General features: G+C 38.5%; 1 pseudogene; it reads left to right on the forward strand.

Annotated features, from left to right (window-relative positions):
• Positions 1 to 22,026, forward strand: part of LOC103123228 (multidrug resistance-associated protein 1-like) — an 86,130-nt pseudogene that overhangs the window by 22,779 nt on the left and 41,325 nt on the right.

Below are 22,026 nucleotides of genomic sequence, written 5' to 3' on the forward strand. Positions count from 1 at the left end.
CTTTTGAAGCTTTCCACCTGCAGGTGGGGAGTGGGGACTCAAACCTGGGTCCTTGCTCCTGGTAATATATGCGCTCAACCCTGTGCACCAGTGCCTGGCCCCTAATTCACATTTCCATACAAGACTGGCTATTCAAAAATAGCCCTGAGGAAAATAGTTCTGTGGTTCTAAAAGGGAAACAAAAAGTCAAATTCAGGAGACATTGACTTAATATTGATTTTTTGCTTCTGACTACATATAAATTGAAATTACAAATATATTTAAACAAATTTATGTGTAAAACACTTTTTTTTAAAGTTCATAAAATACTGAGATTGAAAAGAAATTTGCAAGTGTGAAGGAGTTCCACCAGGACAACACATCTTCACAAAAGGATAGCAGACTTAATCAGATTTTAGCTTCAAAAAGACTTTCTGATGCATTAACAAAAGAAGCAGACAGAGGGGATCGGAACATCATTCAGGTGTCTGTATTGCCAGGGGCTAGAACTCAGGGCATCATGCATTTAAGTCCAATGTTTTAGCCACTGTACTACCTCTGGAGCGAAAACATTTACCGTTAGTTGCTAGGCTAAAACAGGAAATGCAAATAACGTCAAATAAAGGTTTTGCGTTTTAGAGAAACTACGTCTAACAAATGAGAAACCTGTCAACTGGAGGAGAGCAGAAATATTTTACCCCCAGTAGACGTCTTTGACATAAAGTCGGTTTCATAGGAGTGGCCTGAAAGTCATAATGGAGATTACTTTTGAGATAAAGACATCCCTAGTCAATGGAGAAGACAGACTGAAGTCAGTCTACATGTCTTGACTTCCCAGTGTTCTTTCTGGCCCACTTCCTAATTAATCTCTTTCCTTCTTTCTTCTTCCTTCCTTTCTTTTCTTTTTTCTTCCCTTTCTTTCTTCCACTCTTTCTTTCTTTCTTCCACCCCCCCCCCCCAAATTTAAGGTCATGTCTAAGACCACATGGTGAGATACTTAGTATTTCTGGGTATCTCCTGTATGTACAACAGGCATGTGTACGATGAATATATTTCTCTTCTCTTTCAGCTTGCCTTATGTTTGTTTGATGATTTGTTCAGACTCCTAAGGAAGCTAAAAAGGCATAAGACAATTTCTTTCCCTCCATGACAAAAAATAATTATTAGTTGGGATGAGAGAGGGCAGTTGGGATGGACTCTTACCACCCTTGAGGAAGAAATAGCACCATCCCGGATTCAAGAGGTGGGAAATTAGTGCATCTCCTGATGGGAAAAAAGCACAGGGAATTGGTAATCAATTTCAGTCTGTCACAGAAATATAATTGTTTTGGATGTCGGCAAGGGTCTATTGGGTAGAAAACATTCAAACTGGCAATGCTTTGTGAAATTTGAACATTTGTCATAGAATGTGATGTTCACATTAATTAAAGAATTCTCAAAACATATTCCTTAATAACTTAAACACTTATTTCCCAAATAAATGTTTGGATCAAAACAATAATAATATATTCCATATGTTTGAGTCAACGGTTATGCCAGTGATGTGATAAGTGTTTTTTTCATTTGCCATTGTTGTCACAACAGTGATATAAAAGTTGATAGATTTTACATACCTTCATTTATATTCTTCTTTTTTATTTTTTTATTTTACCTTCATTTATATTCTAACAGGTCTTATGATCAGAGTAGAGATTTGTAGTTGAATATCATGTCTGCTTTAGTCTCAGGACATTTTGCTGTGTAAGATGGAATTTTGTTTAATACCCCCCTTTTTTTTTTCTGGGATCAGAATTGTTTAATGTGGTAAACATTTTTTTTTTTTTTTTTAGTTTGAGCGTGAAATCGGAAATAGGTTGGAGAAGATCGATGCAAAAGTTGTTAAATGTGGGAAAATTTAATGTGGTGGTCAGTTTTTCTTTTTAAAATACGAGATTGATGCTGACTCTAAAAATATAAAATCATTATTCTTTTTTTTTAATCATTATTCTTGAGGCATTTCTCTGTCCTTTTGATCAAACTTGCCAGGTGAGTGGGAATTATGGGACTATTATGACTTCCCAAAGTAATGTGTAATTGTAATCAGTATGTAATAATGTACATTATATACAAAAATGTAACTAAATGCATAGAAAGAAACCAAATGCTTCTTCCAGTATCTTATTTTAAAATAGGCAAAACTATGTATACATTTCTTCTTCATCTTTTTTAAATTTGCTATCTTTCACTAGTTATTTTACAAAGTTACAAGATAATACAGGTAGAGTTCCTCACCACTCAGACTACCAGCTTCTATAGTTTCACCAACCCTCTCCCCGTGGATAACCACATCAGTTCCCCCAGGGTATTAGAGATGGGTTGGCTACTTTTTTTTTTTTGTAAAACTATCATTACATTTATTATTTAAATGCCAAAAAATTATCTGTAGAATTTAAATTGTGCATGTGATATTTACATGTGTTCCTGCTATAATGCTGGCATATAGTTTTATAATTTAGTAAAACATGGACATACACATGAATTCAAGAAGCCAAGGAGTCTGTTTGGTGGTGCGTATGGCTGAGTCCCTATGCTCCATATAATACTCAAGGACCCAGGTTCAAGCCTCAGCACTCACCTTCAGGGAGAAAGTTTCCTGTGCAGGTTTCTCTCTTTCTCCTTCTCTATGTCTTCTCCTTTCTCAATTTCTCTTTGTCTCTGCCCAATAATTTAAAAAGAAGCTATAGTAAGTCAGATTGCAGCTCTAATGCTTACAGTTTTACCTGTTGACAAAGATTTTAAATGTAAATTGAATCCATTTCTTTCCTACAGTATTTGTTTTGTTTTGTTTTGTTTTCTTTTTAGAAATGCGGCCCAGAGAAAAATGCTTCCATCTTCAATAAAATGACATATTCTTGGTTGAGCAGGTATGAAACCTACTTATTTATTTGCAACTTATCCTTGCTAAAAACAATTCAAGTAGAAACACTGTGTGTTATTCCTTTGATCTGCTGGTTTCCTGGAGGGTCTGTGTTGTAGAGGGTGCAGCTTCACCCCCCACTGGACTGCAAATGCGCAAATGCAGCACTGCATGACCTTCAACTTCAGATCTTCCTCTCCAGCTGCATTTGACCTTTGCCTCCAGACCCCATCCACTGTAGTGGGCTCAGTTCTACGTCAGAATCTCGAAGTGTGCTACTGTTGGACTTTGACTCTTTGCTTTGCTTCTTTGTATTCCAATGGGAATGAGATCTTTTGTGTGTATGTCTTTTCTCTTTTTAATTTATTTTTTAATTTTTTTAAATTTATAAAATGGAAACACTGACAAGACCAGAGTTAGATAAGAGGAGTACAATTCCCACCACCAGAGCTCTGTATCCCCTCCCCTGATAGCTTTCCCATTCTCTATCCCTCTGGAAGCATGGACCCAGGGTCATTATGGGGTGCAACAGGTGGAAAGTCTGGCTTCTGTAATTGCTTCCCCAATGAATGTGGGCATTGACAGGTGGATCCATACTCCCAGCCTGTCTCTCTCTTTTCCTAGTGGGCCGGGGCTCTGGGAAGGTGGGGCTCCAGGACACACGGTGGAGTTTTGTCTGCCCTGGGTAGTCTGTTTGGCATCATGGTAGCATCTGGAACTTGGTGGCTAAAAAAGAGTTAACATATAGAACCATATAAATTGTTGACTAATCATGAACCTAAAGAATATTATACGTGAAGATTTGGGGTCTCCATTTTGGAAATAGCTAGTAGTTCTATTTGCTGTTTATCCTTCTCCTTCTGGCTTAATTTCCTTTGGCATGATCCCTGAAGCTTCATCCACAGCGCAGGGGAAAAAAAGTAAGATTTCATCTTTTCTTGTAGCTAAGTAGTTTTTTTAAAAATATTTATGTACTTATTTTCCCTTTGTGTTGCCCTTGCTGTTTTTTTAATTGTTGTGGTTATTATTGTTGTTGTTATTGATGTCATCGTTGTTGGATAGGACAGAAATGGAGAGAGGAGGTGAAGACAGAGAAGAGGAGAGAAAGACAGACACCTGCAGACCTGCTTCACTGCCTGTGAAGCGACTTGCTGCAGGTGGGATGCCAGGGCTCGAACCAGAATCCTTAACGCCAGTCCTTGCGCTTCGCACCATGTGCGCTTAACCCACTGCGCTACCACCCGACCCCCCCCTCCCCCGCTAAGTAGTATTTTTGTGTGTATATGCTTACATACCATCTTTTTTGCAGAGAGTTATTATATGTCTTAAATAGATATATGAATATATGTATGTATACATAGGCATGCATATGTAGAGAGAGAAACACAGACCAATGGATCACTCTGCCATATGCAACACTGAGAAACTCTAGACCTTCATACCTGCAAGTTTGGCGCTCGACTCTGTGCAGTCTCCTGGGCTGCTTGCTACCCCACATTGTCTTTATCCGCTCGTCTGCCCTAGGAGACTGGACTGTTGCCACGCGTCAGCTGTTGTGAGTAGCACTGCGGTGACTATGAGAGTGTGTGTGTCTTCTCTAGTCAGTCGTTTTGTGCTCTGCAGACAGAGGCTAAAGAGTAGTGTGATTGTCAGAACATGTGTTAGATATGTTTTTAATAATTCTGAGAAATATGCAAACTCTTTTCCATAAGGGCCCATTTTTTATTCCCACCCAAAGCATACAAAGGTGTTTCTTTGTTCTTCACATCTTCTCTTGCACTTCTTGTTCCTGATCTTTTCAGTAGAGGCTATTTTTTTACAAGCTTGACGTGGTAACTGACTCGTTGTGGATTTGTAGGCTGGAAGTCATCCTGTACTAATAGTCTACACTGTTTTACACCACAGAAAAGAAATGCCATGTAAGTGTTGACTGCTTATACTTAGTGATTCTTATTTTACAGATTCATGTATATGTTATGCCGGTTTGTTCGTTTGTTTTCAAACCTAAAGTCTGTTTTATCCATGAGTTCAGAGAAATACTCTCATCTCTTCTGACTTGGAAAGAACTTAAAAGCAAAAGAAAACACAGAAAATTGAAAACTATGGTACCTGGATGGATGCCTGAAGTTCTCTTCAATCAATGAAACACGCCAATAGTCTCTAACTGTTGAATAGCATATGAACTTTCTGTTCAAACTTAACATCTCAGAATTAAGTAGAAAATATTTTCACAGTACACTATTATCAAAAACTGTTGTTGTAACTGTTTTATTTGATTTATTATCTGATGTCCCATTACTACTGAATCATGGCTATCATTTAAGAGACTGGCTCTTTGAAGACAGAGGCTAATTGTATTCTCACATATGTTCTCGGAGACAGTACAAAGTCAGAACTATGTCCTTGGTTAAATTCAAATTTCCACAGTCATATGAATAATTAAAATATGGTCAGATGATACAAATAATTAGGGAATTACATGCTTATTAGATAATTTTGATAATAAAATAGTAATGAAGCCTTTGTTAGTGAATATAAGCTGTCATCATCATATAAAAATCATGGTCAGAACCCTTGTGACATACATGGAAAAATACAAAGTTTTATTTTTAATTTTTTAAAAATATTTATTTATTTATTCCCTTTTGTTGTCATTGTTTTTTTATTGTTGTAGTCGCTATTGAATAGGACAGAAATGGAGAAAGGAGGGGAAGACAGAGGGAGAGAGAAAGAGAGACACCTACAGAAATGGAGAAAGGAGGGGAAGACAGAGGGAGAGAGAAAGAGAGACACCAGCAGACCTGCTTCACCACTTTTGAAGCGACTCCCCTGCAGGTGGGGAGCTGGGGACTCGAACGGGGATCCTTAAGCCGGTCCTTGTGCTTTGCACCACGTGCACTTAACTCACTGTGTTACCGCCCGACTCCTGGAAAAATATAAAGTTTTTATAAGTCACAATTAAACCATTTGAAGTCCATTTGCTATGAATATACAGTTCAATCTATTCCTTCTCTTCTTCATATATTACTAGAACTTGTCATTACACAACTTTGTTCTATCCCATGCATTTAGACTGAGTGACTCCTTTCCTATAATACAATAACTCATTCCTCAAAATGATTGTTATGAATACAGAAGTAGGAAAATTGGTAACACTGTCTAGCCATACTTTTCAAGTCCTCAGATGATATCCATCTACTTTTGCATCGGTCATAGGAGGTGTCATCTTCCTAGCCAATAACCATTGGTTAACAGCTCTTTGCATTAGCTCAATGAGATAACACACTGTCCATCTATGCAAAAGTGTGTCTACAATAGCAGTATCGAAAGCAGAGTAGAAATAGTACATGTAGAATTACTCGCAGCGTTTGGTTACATTTACAGTGGTCTCTGTTACACTTAAAAAAAAAAACAAAAAAACCTGTGACTGTCTCTGGAATTCCTGGTATTTAGCTGCCTGTAATAAATCGAGATTACTATTACTTTAAAGTTTTAAAGATCCAATTAATTTAAGTGAATAGCCTTTGAAAAGAATAGCCACATATGTGTCAACAACTGGACTGTAAACCATCAACCCCCCCCCCCCAATGAAATAAAAAACTAAAATAAAATGAAGTGTTAGATGCCGGGCTAGCTTCGTGGGCAGGAAAGAGAGACAACCAGGGACTCATGGCTGAGTGGTACGCAGTTCAGTCTTTATTCATGTGGAACGCAGCACAATCTAAGCTATCTCTAATCACAGTCCTGTCCTTCTATATCCTGAGGTGGAACTGTCAGGTCTGAAGAGGATGTACGAAGGATAGGGGGTGGGGGAGATGGAAAAAGCGAGAACCTGTGAGGATTAAACCAATGCCCTGGAGGCAGGGCGGCGCTTAGTTAACAGTGGTTATGTCCATGGACAGCAGTGTTGAGCCAGCAGGGCAGTGCTTAGTTAAGCAGGATTAGAGAGAGAGGCTTTAAGCAGGGGGGAGCTGGCTTACTGCCCAACAGTTAGATGTGATACTTTAGTTGTGACTGAAGTAAAGTATTACATTCCTTTTAGGGCTTTAGAAATAAAATGCCCATGTTTGTGGTGAAGCATGTTGTATTTCTCTTATTGAGAAGAGCCACTGTTATTCCTAGCTGTTTCCAAAAATCTGCCGTGTGACAGTGAGGCCAGCCTGTGTGCTCAGAGAGTTCAGCAGGGGTGGGAAGCACACGCCTGGGGAAGGAGAGTCACAGTCGTTACACTAGCAGTCAGGTGCATCACAGACCATTCCACTTAAATGTCACCTTTTAGATGCTGCATTATTTGGAGACTCAGCACAGCAGCCAGGGGTCACTTATTCCTGTGAACCAAAACCGCTGAGTTTTGCACGGTTCTAACTTAAAATGCTGAGGCGGTAAATTTATTTTTTAAAAAAATGCTGTTGTGAAAATCAATGCAATCTGATTTTCAAAAATGAATATTTATTTTATGGAATGGACTAGAAGGACTTAATATGACTCGCAAGTTGTGTATTGCTTCGTATGGTTACAAAAGCACAGCACAAGGAAACATCCAGCTGAGGGGTCAGGAGAAATACAACTGCCAAATGTCCTTTCACATTCCGTCTAAGCCTTTGTGTTCATTATGAGTTGTAGGATAATACTTGATAGTAGAATCGAGGTACAAATCAAATCTGGAAGACACTCTGGTTACCACAGGGCTGAAATCCACCCCCCACAGTCAACCAATTGCTAGTATTTGCTAACAGTGACAATGAAAACAATCTCCCTTTTCAGACAAACAGGGTAACGCTTTGTTGTGGTCTCTTGGACTAGTGTGCTTTATACTGGAATGCACTACAGCCATAAAGTCAAGAATCCTGCATCTGAATAGGAGTTTAATTTCTTATTGACCAAGCCCTGTCACCAAACTTTCAACCGTGTCGCTAATGTGTGTGTGTGTGTGTGTGTGGCTTGAAATAACAGAATAGCCAAATAATTGTAACTTGAACAAGTAGCTATTCTTTTTTCTCATATTATTGAGTAAAAGACAGGCCAGTGAACGTGTATATATGATAAAGGGGGTATTAGCTTTTTTTCTCTCTAAAGATTTATTTATATGTTATGAGATAATGAGAGAGAGAGAATGGAGTACTTCTCAAATCTTGTATAAAGAAGTGATAGCAATTGAAGGTCTAGGGCCTCAGGCATACAAGTTGCTGCCCTACAAGCTGAGCTTTCTCCCTGACTTCTAGTCAGTCTTTTTTCACTCCTTCCATGCTTTTTCATGCCTGCTAGGTGGATTGCCACTGATGGTAGTGAATATGGTTTCTTTGTCTCGGAATATTATGTCTCGGTGTGCACAGGGTGGAGGTAGGAGAAGGCTTTGGGAGGCAATTTTTTTTTAAAGTCATATGCCTTTATTTGAAAATAAAAATTCTCACCAGCAAAGAAAGTGTGAATTTTTTCATAGGTAGCCTTTGCCACAAATCAGTTATGTTGTTAAAATCAAGTTTTCTTCTAGCGTTTGCCCTTCTTCCGTAGCCAGTCAACAGCGTCAGGTAAATCAAATATATAGTATTACCAGGACTGGTTTTGACCAATCGTTATTCATAACTCTGACTCAGATAAGGGCTTACCTTGATTTCAAGAGATTTTCAACTATTATATATCAGATTCTTGTTAGTATGAAAGTGGTAGATAGAATTACTCTAAGATAATGAAAATATTACCTGGGAAAAATTATTTGAATGGAGTAGAGTGGGACTAATAAGAGGTTGAAAGTAATTAGCTGTTAATCTTTTAAAAATATTTTACATACTTATATTAATGGATATTAACGGGAAAGAGAGAGAGAGAGAGATGCAGAGAGAAGTCAAAGATAAAGATAGATAGATAAATAGATGGTCCAGAGCACTGGTCAGGTCTGGTTTATGGTGGTGCAGGAAATTAAGTCTGAGACCTTAGAGACTCTGGCAGAAAGTTTGTTACATAACCACTATGTGATCTTCCCTTCCTCCATCTGCCAAACTTCAAAAATGTCAGTTTAGAAATGACACTATCAAAATGGTTCATGTTCTATTGGTCAGAGTAGGTCATCTGGTCAAGACTAAAGTTTATGGGGCAGAAACAGACACTCTACAATCTAGTTTGATGATCTGTAATGTCAGATGCCAAAGTGTGCATCAAGTAAAAAAAAAAAAAATGCATATCCCAGTTGAACGGAAGTTTGCAAGTGCAAAGATTGGGTACATTTTGTTTTCTGATGCAAAAAACAGATATGACATCCTGTATATATGCTCTACTGTGAAAATTTGCTATTTAAATAGGGTAAAAGATGATGTGTTAAATCTGAGATGGGTAAATGTGGTTATTATCTTACTGGAGAATTCGACATATAACCAGGACTTCTAAAGGCTACTGATAGTGATTACTGCACATCATTGAACTCTAGAAAAATTTTGCATGGTTTTTAAACAATCTAGTTATTGCATGCTAACCAATCAAATAATGTATTTAAAAAGCAATAGAAATACTACATATAAGAATGGTTTTTCTTGACTGTTGGTTTTGCTAAATTCTTTGGTTTTCCACTTTTAGAATAATTATTTTAGGTTATAAGAAACCTTTGGAAAGAGAGGATCTTTTTGAATTAAATGAAAGTGATTCTTCCTGTGCTGTATAGCCCATCTTTGAAAACCAGTGGAGAAAGGAAGTTTTAAGAACTCAAGAGAAACACAAAGTGCAGGTCATGAATTATAAAATTAAAAAAATACAATCTACAATATTTATTTATCTGGAAAGCCAGATAAATCTTGATCAACATGTAAGGTATTGCTGCTGTTAACTTGGAAACCTCCCTAAAATATGTGAAATAACAGGACATTTTATAGGTACGTGATTATAATTGCAGTTAATTACTGTCATCAATTATTTTTAAAAATCCATTCTTTTTTTAAATCCAGGAGCAAATGTGTAGCTCTGTACACAATCTTTGACTCCTAAGCAATTTATTTTCCCACCCCTCGCACCAAAGATTATTTCTATAACTAAGCACATTCTGTCCCTGATCAAAGTAAGTCCTAAGGGAAAAGTTCTCCACATCAAACATCATATATACAAACACGCAGTCTCTTCTACTTCACCACTGAAAACAGTAAGAAAATGAAAACTGTATTCATGAAGCTGGAGAGATACCTTACCACGTAGGGAGCGAACCCTACCCATGTGTGGGTTGCCGGTTTGAGACCCAGCAGTGTATGAGAAGGACAGAGGACTGTGCTGTCTCCCTCTGTCTCTTTCCCCCTCTTTCTCCCTACCTAAATGAAAGAACAGGGGCTGGCAGATAGCGGGATGAGTATGCAAAAGACTTTCATGCCTGAGGCTCTGAGTTCCCAGGCACATTCCTCAGCACCACCATAAACCAGAGCTAACTAGTGCTCTGGACTCTCTCTGTCTCTGTCTCTCTCTCATTAGAATAAAATAACATAGATCTTGGGCTGGCTGGTGGTGCACTGGGTTGAGCACACATGTTACAATGGGCAAGCACCCAGGTTTGAGTCCATGGCCCTACCTGCAGAGGGGAAAGCTTTGCAAGTGGTGAAGCAGTGTTGCCAGTGTCTCTCTCCCTCTCTATCATCCCTTTCCTTCTCAGTTTCTGGTTAACTATATCCAACAAATAAATAAAGGCAATAAAAATCTTTTAAAAAACTCTTCTTTTTTTTAAAAAAAAAGATAGAGATAAATAGTAAAAAAAAAAAAAAAAAATGGATTGCTGACATTGCTCATGGGTCATGTCCAAACTGGCAAAAACCAAAACCAAACAAAAAAATGTCTTCAATAAATGGTATCCAGTTGGCTGGTGACTCATCTTGTAGAGAATGTGTTACAGTGTGTGAGGGCCTGAACTCAAGTCTCCAGACCCCACCTGCAGAGGGGAAGTTTCACTCGGAATAGAGCAGTGCTGCTGTCTTTCCTTCTCTCTATCCCTCATTCTGTCTCTCACCCTCTGTCAAAAAGAAGGAGAAAAACAAAAGGAAAAATACATAAGTTAAAAAAAAAAGAATTAAAAAAATAAAATAAAAAAGGAGAAAAGAATAGCCACCAGAAATAATGGTGGGGTTAAGTTTAAGTGTGTGTGTGTGTGTGTGTGTGTGTGTACACACTTGTATCAGTATTTGTTATGTAACTGTTTATCATTGTTTCCATCTTCTTGAACTTTGGAGGCATCTTTTCACGAAGAAGCACATTCCAGGAAACCATCACTGACCCTTGAAGTTTTCCCTGATTCAGGTTGCTTTATTTAAAGCCCTTGCAGATGTGTCATCCTTCACCAGCCCACTCATAATGAGGTAAGTCAAAATGTTGGATGTTTTTCTTCCTTAGAGGTAAATGATTTTCACCATAAAATTCATACTAACAATGAGTAAGAGAGACCTATATTAAAAAACTCCCAGAGAGGTAAAGAATAGGGAACCTTCCAATGGAGGGGATGGGAAACAGAAGTCTGGTGGTGGGAATTATTTGGAATTGTACCTGTCTTATCCCACAGTCTTTTTTTTAAAAAAAATATTTATTCATTTATTTATTCCCTTTTGTTGCCCTTGTTTTATTGTTGTAGTTATTGATGTCGTTGTTGTTGGATAGGACAGAGAGAAATGGAGAGAGGAGAGGAAGACAGAGAGGGGGAGAGAAAGACAGACACCTGCAGACCTGCTTCACTGCCTGTGAAGCAACTCCCCTGCAGGTAGGGAGCCAGGGTCGCCGATGGAATCCTGATTCTGGTCCCTGCACTTTCCACCATGTGTGGCTTAACCCTCTGCACCACTGCCCAGCTTCCGCTAAATGACTTTCTACTTAGACCTTAATTGTATTGTTTCCTGATACTTCACAAGACAAATGTTTTTTTTTTTAATGTTGTAAATAGCTGTCTCATCTTTATTATTGTCTATCAAATTATGAAAATATTTAAGATTACCATATTAACTAGAAAGTAGTCTCTAGCCCATCAGTCTGTGGGACTAACATTGGTTCCAGTGAATTTATTATAGAGCATATGAGTGAAAATAAAAGGAAGGTGCTAAATTTGGACAACAAGGGGGAAAAAAACAGGTAAGAACACATGTATATGAATAAGGAATATTTTGACTATATTCAACTCATAAGCATTTACCTCAGTACTTAACGTTTCTTCTGTTTTCTCACATTGAATATAATTCCAGGCTGATCATTTTCTGTGAACATGGCCCAGATTTTGGCTGGACTGGATATGGCTATCCACTGGCACTTTTTCTTGTTTTCTTGCAAACTTTAATTCTTCAGCCATATCAGCATTTTAACATGCTCACCTCGGTGAAAATTAAAACAGCTAAAATTGGACTGATCTACAGAAAAGTGATCAAAATTAAGGAATTCTTAGTTTCTAAATAGACTGTTCTTTTTATACATTAAAATAAGTTTTGAGTACTGAGGTTATCCTTCGATTACTCATTTGTTTTGCTTTAAAAGAACTTTGACTCCATAGCTCCATAGTATTGTTTAGTTGATCTTTCTACTGACCCTCTATGCAGCATTATTATCATCATTATTATTATTATTATTATTTGCCTCCAGGGTTATTGCTGGGCCTTGGTGCTACATATCCACTGCTCCTAGAGACCACTTTTTTTCCCAAAAATTTTTGGATAGGACAAAGAGAAATTGACATGGGAGGGGGAGATAAAAAGGGGGAGAGAGAGACATCTGCAGACCTGCTTCATTGCTTGTGAAGCAACCCATCCTCCCCCACACACACAGGTGGGGTGCTCAGGGCTAGAACCAGGATCCTTGAGTGAGTCCTTGTGCTTCATACTATGTGCTCTTAACCAGTTGCACCACCCTCTGCCCTCCACCCATATAACTTATAGTCAACATTAACCCATGAAAAGAAATGATGTTCTCAGACTGCCATTATGACACTGACTCCTCAGAAAGTACATGGAATCAGATGTCTACACAGTTGTCAGCATTTACACAGCAACAAAATTTCTTATTTTTCAAAATCACTTTCATTCTATATATTAGCTTTCCCTTTCTCCTCTGCTCACTATTTTTTTTTCAATGTGTCAAAGTTATTTTTCCTTCTGTAGTCATTATCTAATTCTCTTCTTTTAGCATTAAAAACAAACAAACAAACAAAAAGCCTAGCTGACCCTTGGGCCAGGCATAACCCTGAAGTTTGATGTGACTCATTCTGGAAATGTAATTATGGACACCACTTGTAGAGCCTTTAATTTGCATCATGTCTTTATATTATGTCCATGTGTCAGTAATTGCACCATGAGCCACGCCACCCATATAAAAATGATTTAACAAATAAAACTTAACAAAAAACTATGAAAGCCAGAATTTATATGTTGCTGAATCATTATTTTATTACTTTGCCACCAGCATGGCAATCTATGGTTCAAAAACTACCATTGGGAAATTAATTTATTTAAAGTGATATTACCTGAGTGCTAGAAATGACAGAAAAAGAAATCATATTCTACTGTGTGTTGAGTGTGGGTGTGTACTTATATCCACTACATATATAATAAGAGCAAAAATAACAGCATCCAAAGATATCATGGCTTGATAGTGCCTGCATCTATAAAAATACAACTATGTATGTTTTAAATATTAAGTAAAGAAATGCATATTCTCAGCAGGACTAGACCTCTGAAAGAATATTTCTTCAAGATCTGAGCCAAGTTTGAGATCTGAAATAGCAGTCCTAGTGGTGAATATTTTAAGCTATAAGTAGCAGTCCTACTGGTAACTTATTAAGCTAGTTTAAATTTGTGGGTAGTCAGCGTTTTGGGGATCAGATAAAATGAACCATGAATTTTCTCTTTGGTAATATTAATAGTTGCCACTTAGTGAATATTTTTTGTGTCATGCACCTTGATTTATAACTTTACAACTTTAAGTCTGTTTCTTACAAACCCCCGAGAAACTGATATCTTATCCCCTCTACAAAGAAGAAATAAAGATTCTCTGGTGAGTAACTGTCTCATGTCTAAGTTCATAGAGGCAGTAAGAGTTTTTTAATAAACAGTTTTCTGAGATGGAAAACATTCAGGAGAATTAATTTAAGAAATTGACTCATATGCCTAACATTTATTATTGAAACTGCCAAGTCTGAATTTTATAGGGCAGGCTATTAATTCCAGAAGGAGTTGACATAGCAACTTTGAGTCTAGAGACAAAATGTTTTTCTTTGAAAAGTGATTATATTAAAGTTGTTTATTACCAGGGGCCAAGTGGTGGCGCACCTAGTTGAGTGCATACATTACACTGAGCAAGGTCTCTGGTTCAAGCCCCTGGTCCCCACCTGCAGGGGGAAAGCTTTGCGAGTGGTGAAGCAGTGTTAAAGGTGTCTCTCCGTCTCTCTCCCTCTCTATCATCCCCTTCCCTCTCAATTTTTGCCTGTCCCAATCCAATAAATAAAGGTAATTAAAAATTTTTAATCTTAAAGAAATAATTTTTTAAAAATATTACCTTTAAGAATATTACCTTTATTTATTTATTGGGTAGAGACAGCCAGATATGGAGAGGGAAGGAGGAGACAGAGAGGGAGAGAGACAGAGAGACACCTATAGCCCAGCTTCACCACTTAAAAAACTTTCTCCCTACAGGCGGGGACCAGGAGCTTAAACCCCTGTCCTTATGCATTGTAATATATACACTCAGCCAGGTGTGCCACCCCCCACGATGTTCATCTTTTCTGGTAACTTCAGTGTTTTCAGAACTTCAACTAATTAGATGAGGTCCACCCATATCATGTATTGTAGTCCGCTAATAAATAAATATTAATCGTATGTAAACAATCCTTTCACCACCTCATCTCTAGACTGGCAGGTGATCAAACAACTGGACATCCAGCCTCAATAAACTGACATACAGAATTAGCCCTCACAAAGACAGAAAGAAAGAAAGAAAGAAAGAAAGAAAGAAAGAAAGAAAGAAAGAAAAGAAAAGAAAAGAAAAGAAAGAGCTGCATTTAAATGTCGGTCTTTTTTACCCTAAAATGGATGCGTTTATAGGTAAGGAGGACATCAGTTGAGGAGAAGTTGAATCCCCCCACCCCTATTCTCCTCCACAGAGCATGCAGTCATACATACTTTTAATTCATTCTGTATCTCATAATTCAGCTGAAAACAGAAGCAGTTTATTTTCTACAACTATATTTTATCTTACTCAATTTGGATGTCATGGAGGGGAGAGAAATGACATGTTCTTATATATTTTTTCCTTATGTGTGCTAGTTGTCAAGTTATTGTCTGACCCCTTTTCAGATCCTCAAACTTTATGCATGGGAGCCCGCCTGTAAGAAGATTATTGAAATTCGAGAACAGGAATTAGAAGCTCAGAAATCAGCGAGGTATCTTGCTGTCTTTTCTCTGCTGACATTTATCTGTGCTCCATTCTTGGTGAGTGTGCACTGTATTTGCCTTTTCAGCTTTCAAATTTGCTTTGGAGACACACCTCTAAATAACCCAAATCATACTCTTCAGTGTTAAAATCTTTCATTAATGAATTTAATATTTCAAGCAGTGAAATCATTAGCTACAGTTTATACATGGAGAAATATTATGGGAATTCATGCTGGTCTGTATTTTATATACAATATGATTTTAACTGTTGTATTTCAAAGATAAACATGTGTTCTTTATGGGAGTCGGGTGGTAGCGCACGTGGCACCAAGCGCAAGGACAGGCAAAAGGATCTCGGTTCGAGCCCCCAGCTCCCCACCTGCAGGGGAGTCGCTTCACAGGCGGTGAAGCAGGTCGCAGGTGTCTGTCTTTCTCTCCTCCTCTCTGTCTTCCCCTCCCCTCTCCATTGCTCTCTGTCTTATCCAACAATAATGACAACGACAACAGTAAAGCAACAAGGGCAACAGTAAAGCAACAATGGGAATAAATAAATAATTTAATTAATAAAAAAATGTGTTCTTTATTCTAAAAATTAAACTTAAGTATAAGTGTCTTTATTTTTATTATTAATCCCTCTTACCCAAGATGGAAACACACACTCTGTGAAGTCAGGAAAGAAATAAAATGTTGAGGGTCTCTACACTGCACCAGACAAGGTGCTAACATTGCTTTCATGCTCTTGAAACAATGAAACTGAAAGTAATTGAAGAAAAAAAAACAGACCTTTCTTTTACAGGCCTCCCTGGCAACATTTGGCCTCTACTTCATGTTGGATGAAGGAAACATTTTAACAGCCACTAAAGTATTCACATCTGTGTCTTTGTTGAATATCTTGAGGCTTCCTTTGACTTAGTAATGGTGATCTCAGTGGTGGTCCAGGTTTGGGAAATTTAACTTCTACCTTAGAATCAGAAATCTACTGAAACCTTTGGTTACATGCATTTTTACCTCTTTATCCTTTTGTTTTTTTATCAATTCTGTTTTACTTTTCATGTTTTTTAATTTTATTTATTTAATTTTTTTCCATTTGTTGCCTTTATCGTCATTGTTATTGTTGTTGGATAGGACAGAGAGAAATGGAGAGAGGAGGGGAAGACAGAGAGGGGGAGAGAAAGACAGACACCTGCAGACCTGCTTCACCGCCTGTGAAGCGACTCCCCTGCAGGTGGGGAGCCGGGGGCTCAAACTGGGATCCTTACTCTGGTCCTTGTGCTTTGCGCCACATGCACTTAACTCACTGCGCCACCGCCTGGCTCCCATTTTTCATGTTTTTTCAATGATGCTTTAAGAAATAGTGCTCCTGGATTAATGAGTAAGAAGGACCATCGTAGAGCAGAAGGAACCATGTCTTCCCTGCCCCATTACCTTCCTTTTCACAAAATGACTCTTGGGCATCACTTTTTTTGCTTATTGACAATTTCTCTTATCTGTCTTTTTAAAGCTGCCCTAAGGAACAATACCATCAAAGACTTCATTTTTCAATTTGTACTGAATCAAAGCTCAACTAAGTGCTTGGTAGAGAGCTTTATCTGAACTGTGTCACACATGAGACCCAGGTTCAAATCTGTCCTCCCCACCACACTGCAGTAAGTTTTGGTGTTGTTTGTTCTCTCCTCTTTGTGAGTTTCTCTTGAAGAATTTAACCGAGGGCCCCGGGCCTTAGCATAGCCCGTTAAGCGCACTTGCCTTGAAGTCCAAGGACCTGAGCAAGGCTCCCAGTTGGAGCCCCCTCCCCACCTGCAGGGGGGTCGCTTCACAAGTAGTGAAGCAGGTCTGCAGGTGTCTGTCTTTCTCTCCCGGACAACAAAAGGGGAAAATGGCCTCCAGGAGCAGTGGATTTGTAGTGCAGGCACCAAGCCCCAGCGATAACCCTAGAGGCAAAAAAAAAAATCCAGTGTAGTGAAGCCCCATTAAAAAAAATAAAATTCTGTATCTGGATGCCTTTTTACAGTGTTCAGTAATATATGTATTTATAGTGACTACATAAAGCAGGGAGCAAGTTCACTTATCTCATTAGTTACCTATATACAGAGATGGAGTTAAGTCTGTTTTATTTATGTCCTCCAATTGGTAAAGAGTACTGAGGTCCTGCACTTAGCACACTTCTGTTATAAACCACCAGGAATCCAAGTAAATGTGTTCCTTAATCACGCTGATCTGCAAATTTTCTCAATTTAAATTTTTGAATGTCAGGTTTGAATTGCCTGGCATGACCCACCAAATTCTTTTCCTCAACTCTGGCCACATAGGCTGAAAGAATCTTTCATGCTGGAATCAACCCTTTAAGGACTTTGCCTTTAAATTTGTAAATTGTTTGAATAAAGAGTAACCAAATTGTGTAACAAACACTAATTAAGCATTCCATTACAGGATACCTTCTTTTGTAATATTTTGTTTTATTCTGGGTATTATTTTACTTTAATGACCAACAGAGGGCACAAAAGTACTACCTGTGTGAAGAGATGCTTTTGAAAGTTTTACCCCACACATCTCTAAGAAAAAGTCCTCAAGGTGGTAGTTCTGATTCTCTCTTGAGACTGGAATATGGTTAAAGTTGGTATCTAAATGTTCCCTGCTAATAGTGCACTGAAACTCATCCAAAGAATAAAGAGAACAATAGGAAAGAAAGAGGGGGATAAAGAATATCATCCTTACATCTTGATAAAATGCACTGGTAAAAATAAATAAATAAATAGAGTCCTGTTGCATTTTATCTGTTAGCAGTGAATATTGCCTAGAAAAAAGTGAAAAAAAAACATACTGGACTTTCCATATAAGTTAGTTTTAGAGGAAAATTATTTTGCTCATCCTAATTGTAGGTAAAAAAAAAAAATTGTAGCTATCTTCCACAATTAAATGATACTATTTCCAAAGCTATTAATTGCTTTGCTTATACTTGAGCACGTTTCATTCGAGGATTCTGAAGTTGCGTTTTTAAAACTAATCTTCTGTACGTGTTGATTAATTTGTTATTATGTCTTAACTAGAGAGATAAGGAGAAATGTTTGTTTCCTCTCATGACTACCTGCATAAGTAATTGCTCCAGTCTTTAATAAAACAGTTCTTTTTATTTATTTATTTATTTTTAAAAAGGAGACATTAACAAAACCGTAAAATAGGAGGGGTACACCTCCACACAATTCCCACCACCAGATCTCCATATCCCCTCCCCTCCCCTGATAGCTTTCCTATTCTTTATCCCTCTGGGAGTATGGACCCAGGGTCACTGTGGGATGCAGAAGGTGGAAGGTCTGGCTTCTTTAGTTGCTTCCCTGCTGAACATGGGCATTGATAGGTAGATCCATACTCCCGGCCTGCCTCTCTCTTTCCCTAGTGGAGTGGGTTCTTTAAAACAAAGCATTGGACTCTCAGGCATAAGGCCCTGAGTTCAAACCCCGATAGCACAGGTAACAGAGTGATGTCTGGTTCTTTCTACCTCTCCTCCCATCTTTCTCATGAATAAATAAATAAAATCTTTTTTAAAAAACCTTCAATCTATGTTTACGGAATATTTATTATCAAAATCTTCAATTTGCATGAAAATTTTAATCATGGTCAGCCAGGGGGTATGTGTGTGCATTATTTGCTGTGTATGTGGTGGTCTGGGTTTCAGCCTGGCCCACACCACTCTGGAGGAAGTTTCAGTACTGTGGTGTCTTTTCCTGTCTCTTTCTGTTCAGAGGCCTCAAACCTCATTGGCATAAAAAAAAAAAAATATTAATTATACTGTAATCATAATAGAACCTTTTTTTTTAACCTCACGTCCTACTTGAATCTCAAATAAATTCCATCTGTGTTTATTTTGATAGACAAGACTATCATTGGGTTGTTTGGAAGACTTTGTAAATGCTGAAGAACTTCTTCCTCAAAGTACAGAAGCAAACTGTACAGAGGTGTGTCAATAGCCGCAGTTCCCACTCCATATTCATGTGACTTCTAGGTTGAGGATAATTGCCTCTAAAAATGTATCATTATGTTTATTTTTTCTTCCCAGATCATGCCATTAGTTTTTACAAATGTTTCTTTCTCCTGGAATAAAACAGGAATTCCAACACTGAAGGAGTAAGTCTTAGTTTAGAATTTAAAACATTCTTTTTCATCATTTTATTCTCAAGATGAGTAGGTTAAAATTTACAAGGCTTATTGTAAAACCACTCACTGCACCATTTTATAGGTGTCCCTCTCTGTTTTATATTCATCTCTTCATTTTCTGTGCAGTATTAACTGTATTTCAGGACAGTTGCTATTTGAGGAACTTTCTATTATAATGTGAGTAGCAGTGATTTCTTTTTTTTATTTGTAAGATTAGAAGCTAATAGGAGTATATATTAACGCCATTTCTGCCATCAAATGTCTGTGTCCCCACTCCCCTATTGTGAAGCTAAAAATCGACACTTCCTCTCCCCCACCCCCCCGCAAGAGGTTTTTACTTTGGTAAAATACTCCAAACTCAGTCAAACTCTACTTTGTTTTTACCTGTCTGTTCTTCTTTCTCAATTTCTGTTTATGAGCGGAGATCTTTGAATAGCATCTTTGAATAATATCTTTGAATAGCAGTGATTTCAATGACATACTGCTAAGATACATCAGATTGTCTAGAAATAAATATCAGAAAGGATATTTTTGTCTCTTCCTTTCTTGTCTCACAGCTTGAACATAACGGTTCCTGAAGGAGCTTTAGTGGCTGTTGTAAGGCAGGTTGGGTCTGGAAAATCACCAGAATTTTCTGCCATCCTGGGGGAAATGGAGAAACTTACAGGAACAGTTCAAAGAAAGGTAAAGCAACAGCAGATTCTTTATCTGCCTCCTAGTGAGATAGGCTATGGGCTGCACACCATTAGTGCCAATAAAAATGTATCAAATTGAAGAGGTGAGTAGTGAATGGGCATTTCCCATTTGTAACAAACATTTCAATTTCCGCAGAAATTGATTAGCTATGGCTAAATTAATAGCAGCATTCTGTCCTCCAATGACTTTTTGAATGTTTGTGGTAATTGTTTGATGATATTAACTGAATTGCAACCAGTAATAGAGAGACCAATCTGATTTATAATGTAATTTGATTAAACTTTTAATCCTCACTCATTGCCAGGCTTCAAAAGTAATTATGGTCATTCCATTTCTGACAAGATTTTTAGATACTCATGAGTAAGAGCTCTGGCCTAAAAGAAGTCTCAGGAAAATAATATGAATAGCTTATGCTTAAATTTTAATTTTCAGTCTTTGAAGAGGTCTATTCCCAGTCACTGTGCTCAATACTTAGAGATAATAGAAATAAGAATCAGGGGGCCAGGCGGTAGTGCAGTGGGTGAAGCGTACAGAGCACAAGGACTGGAGTAAGGATCCTGGTTCCGGCCCCCGGCGCCCCACCTGCAGGGGAGTCGCTTCACAGGCAGTGAAGCAGGTCTGCAGGTGTCTATCTTTCTCTCCCCCTCTCTGTCTTCCCCTCCTCTCTCCATTTCTCTCTGTTGGATAGGAAAGAGAGAAAATGCGAGAGGAGGGGGAGATAAAGAGGAAGAGACACACGCATGTAGAGCTGCTTCCTGCATATGAGGCAATCCCCTCCAGGTAGGGAGTGGGGCTTGAACTCAGCTTCTTGCACAGGTCCTTGTGCTTTGTCCTAGATGCACTTCGCTGGATGGCTATTTGTTGGCCTCTCGAAAGATTATTTCTAATAACTTTGAAGGTTTGTCATTATGAAACTGTCGTGTTAGCTTCGTGGGCAGGAGACAGAGACTCACAGCTGAGCTGAGAACGCAATTCAATCTTTACTCACAAGTGGGGATGCGGTTCCACAAACTGATCTAATCTAATCAGAACCCAATTCTGTCCTGCCTCTCTCTCCTCTGGCGGAAGAATCAGGAACAAAGGAAATATGTATGATAGGGGGTGGGGAGAAGGAAGAAGTGCGAACCAGTGATGACTAAACCAAATGTCCCAGAGGCGGGGGGGCGGGGAAACCAAACCAATATCCCAGAGGCAGGGGGTTGCCCAGCCAACAGTGGACATGCAAACAGAACACATAGCAAGCAACACAGGCGAACCCAATGATGATGATAAAAACAAAAGACATCACAAGCAGAATCCAAAAGCATACCAACAATTTCCCATTTTCTTTTTAACTAATGACCATAGTATCGGGAGTGTGGAGTGAACAGAAGCTTATGTTGTACAGGCATTTTCAAAAAAAAACTGGCACAAGACATGCGGAACAAGTAAGAGAGCAGCAAGAACCAGTGTGATGCCAAGGGAAGGCCTGAGGGGGGCGTTTCTTGCCTCTGTGGGCAAAGACTATCAGGCTAAAGGATATTTCCTGCCTCTGTGGGCATCTCTTGCCTCTGGGAGCATTTCATGCCTCAATGGGTGTTTCCTGCCTCTGTGGGCATTACATAGTAAGGACTGGGTGTCTTCCCTATAGAGTCCCAAGGCAGCTAGCTGCAGTCAGTCTTTGAGAAACCCAGCAGCATAAAGAGACGCTGCTGTAAAATTGTGTAAAGTGTCCAAGAGGTGTACCAGTAAGTCTGATAAAAGTCTCAGTCCAAAGTCGATGACCATGGATGAAATGCCAGGGGGTGAAATGATCTGCATCTATCTCCATGGGGAAGGTCAGCCACTGTAATTCCACTTTTATGTAGAGAGTGAGCTTTGGAGTCTGTGAATCTGTTTCTTCAGGTCCTGCCAAGTCACATCATTGGTTTTGGGGTGGTGGGTTGTCTGGCTATGGCCTCT

Source organism: Erinaceus europaeus, chromosome 14, assembly GCF_950295315.1.
Source record: "Erinaceus europaeus chromosome 14, mEriEur2.1, whole genome shotgun sequence".
NCBI lineage: Eukaryota > Metazoa > Chordata > Mammalia > Eulipotyphla > Erinaceidae > Erinaceus > Erinaceus europaeus.